General features: G+C 41.2%; 1 non-coding gene across 1 annotated transcript; it reads left to right on the top strand.

Annotated features, from left to right (window-relative positions):
• Positions 1-3,414: 3,414 nt before the first annotated feature.
• On the top strand, positions 3,415-3,487 carry TRNAG-CCC (transfer RNA glycine (anticodon CCC)). The gene has a single exon. It is a non-coding gene; the product is annotated as a tRNA-Gly (tRNA).
• Positions 3,488-8,925: the final 5,438 nt, after the last annotated feature.

The following is an 8,925-nucleotide window of genomic DNA, read 5'->3' as shown; positions in this document are numbered from 1 at the left end:
TGGTTGAGAGTCCGCCTGCCGATGCAGGGGACATGGGTTCATGCCCCGGTCCGGGAAGATCCCACATACCGCGGAGTGGCTGGGCCCGTGAGCCATGGCCGCTGAGCCTGCGCGTCCGGAGCCTGTGCTCCGCAACGGGAGAGGCCACAACAGTGAGAGGCCAGTGTACCGCAAAAAAAAAAAAAAAAAAAAAAAAAGATTCAGAAGATCCATAGCATTAGTCCAGAAAGTTCCTTCATACACCTTCTCAGAAACATTGCCTCCACCTTCCAGAAGCAACCTCTATTCTGTTTCTTCCATCAGAGATTAGTTTTGCCTATCCTAGAACTTCATGGAAACATATCATACAACATGTGCTCTTTTTTTTTTTAATGAATTTATTTTATTTATTTATTTTTTTGGCCACGTTGGGTCTTCATTGCTGCACACAGGCTTTCTCTAGTTGCGGTGAGCGGGGGCTACTCTTTGTTGTGGTGCACGGGCTTCTCACTCTGGTGGCTTCTCTTGTTGCTGAGTACAGGCTCTAGGCGTGTGGGCTTCAGTAGTTGTGGCATGCAGGCTCAGTAGTTGTGGCTCATGGGCTCTAGAGCACAGTCTCGGAAGTTGTGGCACGCGGGCTTAGTTGCTCCATGGCACGTGGGATCTTCCTGGACCAGGGCTCGAACCATGTTCCCTGAACTGGCAGGCGGATTCTTAACCACTGCGCCACCAGGGAAGCCCCAACATGTGCTCTTTTGTGTAAGGCTTCTTTCATTCAGTGTAATGTTTTTGAGATTTATACCCGTTGTCCTATGTAATTTGTTCCTTTTTGTGAAGAACAGCATTTCATTCTACGTTTATACAACAGCTTATATTTTTTGGTTTGAATGTTTTTTTATTTTGACATAATTTCAGATTATAGAAAAGTTGCAAGAATAGTACAGAGAATTCTAGATATCCCTCATCCAGATTTTCCAAATGTTAACATTTACCTATCCTTGCTTTATCCTTCTCTTTCATTCTCTTTTTTTCTGAATCATGTCAAGTTGCAGACATGACATCCCTTTACTCCTGAATACTTCAGTGTATATTACCTGAAAACAAACAAGAAATTCTCTCATATAACCAGAGTGCATTTAACAAAATCAGGAGATGATAGTAGTATAGTACTATTTTATAAGCTAAAGACTTTGTTCAAATTTTGCCAGTTGTCTCAGTAATATCTTTAATAGCAAAAGAAAATCTAAAAATGTGTGTAACATTTGTTATCATGTCTTTTTAGTCTTCATTCTGGAACAATTCCTGAGTCTTTCTTTATATTTCATGACATTGACAGTTCTTGAAGAATATAGGCAAGTTATTTTTTAAATTAGGCTTTTATCTTGAGATAATTGTAGAGTTGCATCAGTTGTAAGGCATAATACAAAGAGATCCCATATATCCTTTACCCATCTGGCCCAATGGTAACATCTTGCAAAACTATAGCACAATATCAAAACCCAGATATTGACACTGATACAGTCAAGATACAGAACATTTCCATCACCAGAAAGATCCCTCATGTTGCTGGTTTTTTTTGTTTTTTTTTTTTTTTTTTTTTTTTGCTGTACGCGGGCCTCTCACTGCTGTGGCCTCTCCCGTTGCGGAGCACAGGCTCCGGACACACAGGCCCCGCGGCCATGGCTCACGGGCCCAGCCGCTCCGCGGCATGTGGGATCCTCCGGGATCGGGGCACGAACCCGTGTCCCCTGCATCGGCAGGCGGACTCTCAACCACTGCGCCACCAGGGAGGCCCCATGTTGCTGTTTTATAGCCACCCCCATTTCTCTCCCACCCCTAGCCTGATAGGCAGTAATCTGTTCTCCGTTTCTATAATTTCGTCATTTCAATGAGGTTATATAAATAGAACTACTGTACATAGTATGCAGCCTTTTGGATTGGTCTTTTTCACACAGCATAGTTCTCTGGAGATTCATCCAGGTTGTTGTATGCATCAGTAGTTCCCTCTTGCTGAGTAGTGTTCCATGGTTTGGATCTACCACAGTTTGTTCAACCATTCACCTGTTGACAGACATCTGGGTGGTTTCCAATTTTTTTAATGTTATGAATAAAGCTGCTATAAACATTTGTGTTCAGGTTTTTATGTGAACACTAAGTCTTTACTTCTCTGGGATAAATGCCCAGGAGTGCAACTGCTGGGTCGTATGGCAATTACATATTTAGTTTTTTGGGGTTTCTTTTGACCGCACGGCATGTGGGATCTTAGTTCCGTGACCAGGGATCGAACCCGCACTCCTTGCATTGGAAGTGCGGAGTCTTAACCACTGGACCACCAGGGAAGTCCCACATATTTAGTTTTTGAAGAAACTGCCAGATTGTTGTTGAAAGTGGCTATACCATTTTGCTTTCCCAGCTGCAATGTATGAGTAATCCAAACTGTCAGTAACACTTGGTACGTACTGTCTGTAGTTTTTATTTTAGCAGTGTGAGTGGAGTGAGGTAGTACTTCATTGTGATTTTAGTTTGCACTTCCTTAATGGCTAGTGATGTTGGACATTGTTTTATGTGTTCATTTGCCATCTGTGTGACTTCTTGGTTGAAATGTCTCTTCATGTCTTTTGTCTGTGGATTGTTTGCTTTTTACTGTGGAGTTTGTTGTTGTAGGAAGAGTTAGCATTTTTTCTTTTGACTGGTAGATGTTTAGAATGATCCATTCAAGGAAGATTGTTTATTCCAGTTTGATGAAGTCCATATCCTTTGTGTACTGACGTAGACACTGGTGGGACACATGATATTTCCAGATCAAACCGCGCAGGCTTAGGGAGCCCAGCAGCAACAGTGAGAATCTTGACTGAATTTTCATATGTAACTCCAGTAGAACTGCTGCCGACACATCTTGTTTTCATGGATGCAACAAGACAAAAGGCTATTGGTGGGTTTTGAGAATTTTTTTTATGGTCTAGATACTTGTATTTGTTGGATATATGGTTTGTTAGTATTTTCTTACAGTCTGTAGCTTGTCTTTTCATCCTCTTAACAGGGTCTTTCATAGAGTAAAAGTTTTTCTTTTTTTTTTTTTTTGCGGTATGCGGGCCTCTCACTGTTGTGGCCTCTCCTGTTGCGGAGCACAGGCTCCGGACGCACAGGCTCAGCGGCCATGGCTCATGGGCCCAGCCGCTCCGCGGCATGTGGGATCCTCCCAGACTGGGGCACGAACCCGCATCCCCTGCATCGGCAGGCGGACTCTCAACCACTGCGCCACCAGGGAAGCCCAAAGTTTTTCATTTTGATGAAGTAAAATTTAACAGTTTATTTTATGGGTAACAATTTTGGTTTAAAGTCTAAAAACTCTTTGCTTTATTTTATATCCCAAAGATTGTCAGCAATATTTTTTCCTAAAAGTTGTATAGTTTTACAATTTACATTTGAGGGACTTCCCTGGTGGTCCAGTGGGTAGGACTCTGCACTCCCAATGCAGGGGGCCCAGGTTCAATCCCTGGTTGGGGAACTAGATCCTGCACGCATGCCGCAATTAAGACCCAGCAAAGCCAAAATAAATAAATAATAAATATTTTTTAAAAAACCAATTTACATTTGAGTCCATGATATACTTTATGTTAATTCTTTTTTTTTTTTTTTTTTGCGGTATGCGGGCCTCTCACTGTTGTGGCCTCTCCCGTTGCGGAGCACAGGCTCCGGACGCGCAGGCTCAGCAGCCATGGCTCACGGGCCCAGCCGCTCCGCGGCATATGGGATCCTCCCAGACCGGGGCACGAACCCGTATCCCCTGCATCGGCAGGCGGACTCTCAACCACTTGCGCCACCAGGGAGGCCCCTATGTTAATTCTTTATGTGACGTGAAACTTAGGTCAAGGCTCATTTTTCTACCTATGGATGTCTAGTTACACCAACACCATTTGTTGAAAAGACTCTTTCTTCCATTGATTTGCTTTTTGCAATTCAGTTGGTGTTTGTGATCTTGGATTAGGTAATGTTTGCCTAGATATCACACCAAAAGCACAAGCAACAAAAGAAAAAATATATAATAATTGGACTTTACCAAAATTAAAATCTTTTGTGTTTCATAGGATACAATGCTAGATTTACACCCAAGTATTTCTTTCTTTTTTTTTTTTTTTGAGTGGTTTAAATGGTATTGTATTTTAATTTCAGTGTCCATATGTTTATTGCTAGTATATAAAAATGCAGTTGATTTTTTTATGGTTTTCTTGTATCCTGAAACCTTGATGACCTCACATATTGCTTCTTAGATTTTTTTGGGGGGGGGGATTCTTTGGTTTTTCTATGTAGACAATCATGTCATCTCCAGTGGGACAGTTTTATGTATTCCTTTCCAATTGGAATGCCTTTTATTTTCATTACTTGCCTTATTGCATTTCTTGAACTTCCAGCACTCTGTTGTCTTATATATTTCCTCTACATATATTTAGAACATCAGACAGTGATTGTCTTAGCCCATTTGTGCTGCTGTAAAAAAATACCATAGACTGGGTGGCTTATAAACAACAGAAATTTATTTCTCACAGTTCTGGAGGCTGAAAGTCCAAGATCAGGGTGCCAGCATGGCTGGGTTCTGGTGAAGACCCTCTTCTGGGTTGCAGACACTGGTTTCTCACTGTGTCTTCCCATGGTGGAAGGGGCTAGGGAGCTCTGTGAAGTCTCTTTTATAAAGCTTTTTTTTTTTTTTAAGTATTTATTTATTTATTTAGGTTGTCTCAGTTGTGGCATGTGGGATCTTTTAAGTTGCAGCATGCAGACTTCTTAGTTTCAGCATGCGGGATCTAGTTCCCCGACCAGGGATCAGACCCAGGCCCCCTGCATTGGGAGTGTGGAGTCTTACCCACTGGACCACCAGAGAAGTCCCTATAAAGGTTTTTATAAAGCTCTTTTATTCACAAGAGCTCCCCCTCATGACCTAATCACCTTCTTCTGCTAGAGCCTAAAGACTCTACCTCCTAATACCATCAACTTGGGCATTAGGTTTTCAACATAAGAGTTTTGATAGTTTTATTTATTTATTTATTTATTTACTTGGCTGCTCCAGGTCTTAGTTGTGGCATGTGGGATCTTCGTTGGAGCACTCAGGATCTTTAGTTGAGGCATGCGGGATCTAGTTCCCTGACCAGGGATTGAACCTGGGCCCCCTGCACTGGGAGCTCAGAGTCTTAACCACTGGACCACCAGGGAAGTCCCTCAACTTAAGAATTTTGGGGAGACACAGACATTCAGCCCATAGCAGTGATATAATTTTTGCTTCAACTGTGAAACATAATCAAGAGGAGTATGTATGACAAACATACAACAAAAACTGAGTCAAAATCAAGAGTAGAAAGAAAGCCTATTTTATTTACCTATGTTTTAAATTATCATAGTTTTTTTCTTTTTCTTTCTGAGTTTCCATGTTTCCTTCTTTTATAATTTCCTTTGTTTAGAGAACTCCTTTACTCATTCTTTTAGGATAGGTCTGGTGACTACAAATTCTCTTTTTGCAGATGAAGTTTTTCTTCATCTGACAACGTCTTGATTTCCACTTCATTCCTGAAGGGCATTTTCACTGGGTATAGGATTCTGGAGTTGTCAATCTTTCATCACTGGAAAAATATTGTACCACTTTCTTCTGGCCTCCACAGTTTCTGATAAGAAATCCACTCTCATTCGAATTATTTTTTTCTGAAAGGTAATGTGTCAACTCTGTCACCTTAGTGTTGGCTTCTATTGATTGTCTTTTTTCATTCAGTTTGAGATCTTCTTGGTTCTTGGTGATTCTCCACTGAAACCTGGACATTTTCATATTATGTCTTTAAATATGATTCTGGGTCTTATCTAAATGTATTTTTTAAATTTATTTATTTATTTATTTATTTATTTTTGGCTGTGTTGGGTCTTCGTTGCTGCGCGCAGGCTTTTCTCTAGCTGCGGCGAACAGACTCTTCGTTGTGGTGCACGGGCTTCTCATTGAGGTGGCTTCTCTTGTTGCGGAACACAGGCTCTAGGCACGCAGGCTTCAGTAGTTGTGGCTCACAGGCTTAGTTGCTCTGCAGCATGTGGGATCTTCCCGGACCAGGGCTCGAACCCGTGTTCCCTGCACCGGCAGGCAGATTCTTAACCACTGTGCCACCAGGGAAGCCCTAAATCTATTTTAGTTGGCCTTCTCTGACACCACTCCAGCAAGGGAACGTAGGGGGTGCCATCTTGTTACCGCCAGGTGGAGGCAGAAATCCAGGTTCCTCACTTGGTTTCCATTGATATTAAATGAAGGGGCTCATCATTACTGCTGATTGGGGGACTGGAGTTCCAGATCTTCTCACGGTCTCCACTGATGCCTTGGGGTAGTGATCCTTGTTATTCCCAGATGGGGATGAAAGTCCTGGCTTCCTACTTGGCTTTCTCTGATGTCACCCTACAGGGTTGTTGAGGCACCTTGTTACAGGCTGCAAGGGTGGAAGTCTAGACTCCCCGCAGCCTTTGTTGGCAAGAATATAGGCCGGGCCACGGTTTTCTTCTGTGGTATTTGGCTGGAGTTAAATGGTTACTGCTTAAAAATTTTCAGTCTTGCTAGGTGGCCCCTTTCCTGGTCCTTTAGCTACGAAGCAGGCTTTTGTTGGGGCTTTCTTATCTGCACCCATTTGTTTCACCGTTGCCAGCTTCTTCAGATCCAAGTCTTATCCATGAGACAAAAAGAAAATCCAGGGAACTTGCCAACATGTCATTCCTTGGGTCCTGAGGTTCTCTCCACGTTTTAGAATCTTATGTTTGTTTTATATATAGTGTTTAGGGGGTTTAGTTGTAATTAGTACAAGGAATAGGGAAATTTATCTATTCCACCTTTCTGGGAATCCAGTTATTTTGTGAGTTCATGTTTCTCTATCTGAGTTTCTCTGATATTCTCTCGTGATTAGATTTGGGTTACACTAATTTAGCCACAGTTCCACAGAAGTGCATCACAGCAGAAGGCACAGGCTGTCAATTAACATCGTTACCAGTGATACTAACTTTGTTAGCTTTGATCGGTTGGTTAAGGTGATGTTTGCCAGGATTCTCCACTATGACATTACTTTTTTACTTTTTATAGTTATTAAGTATTTTGTAGGGAGATATTTTGAGACTGTGTAAATATCTTCTTATTCTTCAAACTTTCACCAGCCAGTCTGAAAAACATACATTGATGACACTTGCCTGAATCAATTATTATGATGGGTTTTTTAAAATGTTTATTGAGGGCTTGCCTGGTGGCGCAGTGGTTGAGAGTCTGCCTGCCGATGCAGGGAACACGGGTTCGTGCCCCGATCCGGGAAGATCCCACATGCCGCGGAGTGGCTGGGCCCATGAGCCATGGCCGCTGAGCCTGCGCATCCGGAGCCTGTGCTCCGCAACGGGAGAGGCCACGACAGTGAGAGGCCCGCGTACCGCAAAAAAAAAAAAAAAAATGTTTATTGAAAAATAGTGATTTAAAATGTGTTAGTTTCAGGTATACAGTAAAGTGATTCAGTTATACATATATATAAATATAAACATACACATATATTCTTTTTTACATTCTCTTCCATTATAGGTTATTATAGATATTGAGTATAGTTCCCTGTGCTATACAGTAGGTCCTTGTTGGTTATCTATTTTATATATAGTAGTGTGTAATGATAGGTTTCAAATGATAATTTTCCAACTCTATCATTCCTTCCTCACTTATTAATTTACATTTAACTAAAGAAGAGCTTTCCCTTCTCCACCATTCATTCACTCATTCCCTCATTTATCTATATATCCATTTATATCAGCTTATTTATTCTTATATTGTAAATAATAATCTCTCACTATTATTATTTATTTTGATGCTCAAATTGTCCCATATTTGACCAGTGGGATCCCCCCTTTAGTTACCTTCTGTCTCTCTGCGACGTATCTTTATTCAAAGACAACATGATTGTCTATGTAGAAAATCCCAAAGAATCTACCAAAAAGCTACTAGAACTATAGGTGAATATTATAATGTTGTAGGACACAAGATTTATGTATAAAAATCAATCATATTTCTATATAATAGCAATAAGCAACTGGAAATTAAAATGTTAAAAATACCATTTACAATAGCAAAAAATCACAGAATACTTAGGAATAAAACTAAGAAAATATATACAAGATTGGTATTTTGAAACTACATTGATGACAGAAATTAAAGAAGACTTAAATAAATGGAGAGACATACTTTATGTATTGGAAGAGTCAGTATTGTTAAGCTGTTAATTCTTCCCAAATTTATCTATTGATTCAACATAAACCCTATCAAAATCCCAGGAGCCTTTTGAGATAGAATTGGTAAGCTGACTCTAAAATTTAATATGAAAAAACAAAGGATCCAGAATATTGTGGAAACAATTGGAAATCCATATGCTAAAAAATAAACCTTGACCCTTGCCTTGCAACAGATCAAAACAAACAAACAAAAAATCTGATATTAAAAATGGGCAGAGGAGCTGAATAGACATTTTTCCAAAGAAGACATACAAATTATCAATAGGTACATGAAAAGGTGCTCAGCATCACTAATTAGCAGGAAAATACAAACCAAAACCACAGCGAGAGGCTTCCCTGGTGGCGCAGTAGTTAAGAATCCACCTGTCAACACAGGGGACATGGGTTTGAGCCCTGGCCCGGGAAGATCCCACATGCCATGGAGCACCTAAGCCTGTGCGCCACAACTACTGAGCCTGCGCTCTAGAGCTCACGTGCCACAACTGCTGACCCCGCATGCCACAACTACTGAAGCCCGCGCACCTAGAGCCCGTGCTCTGCAACAAGAGAAGCCACTGCAATGAGAAGCCCGTGCACCACAACGAAGAGTAGCCCCCGCTCACTGCAACCAGAGAAAGCCCGTGCACAGCAACGAAGACCCAACGCAGCCCAAAATAAAAATAAATAATAAAAATT

This window comes from Mesoplodon densirostris, chromosome 4 (genome assembly GCF_025265405.1).
Source record: "Mesoplodon densirostris isolate mMesDen1 chromosome 4, mMesDen1 primary haplotype, whole genome shotgun sequence".
NCBI classification, from domain to species: domain Eukaryota; kingdom Metazoa; phylum Chordata; class Mammalia; order Artiodactyla; family Ziphiidae; genus Mesoplodon; species Mesoplodon densirostris.
This window is presented reverse-complemented; position numbering and strand designations above follow the sequence as displayed.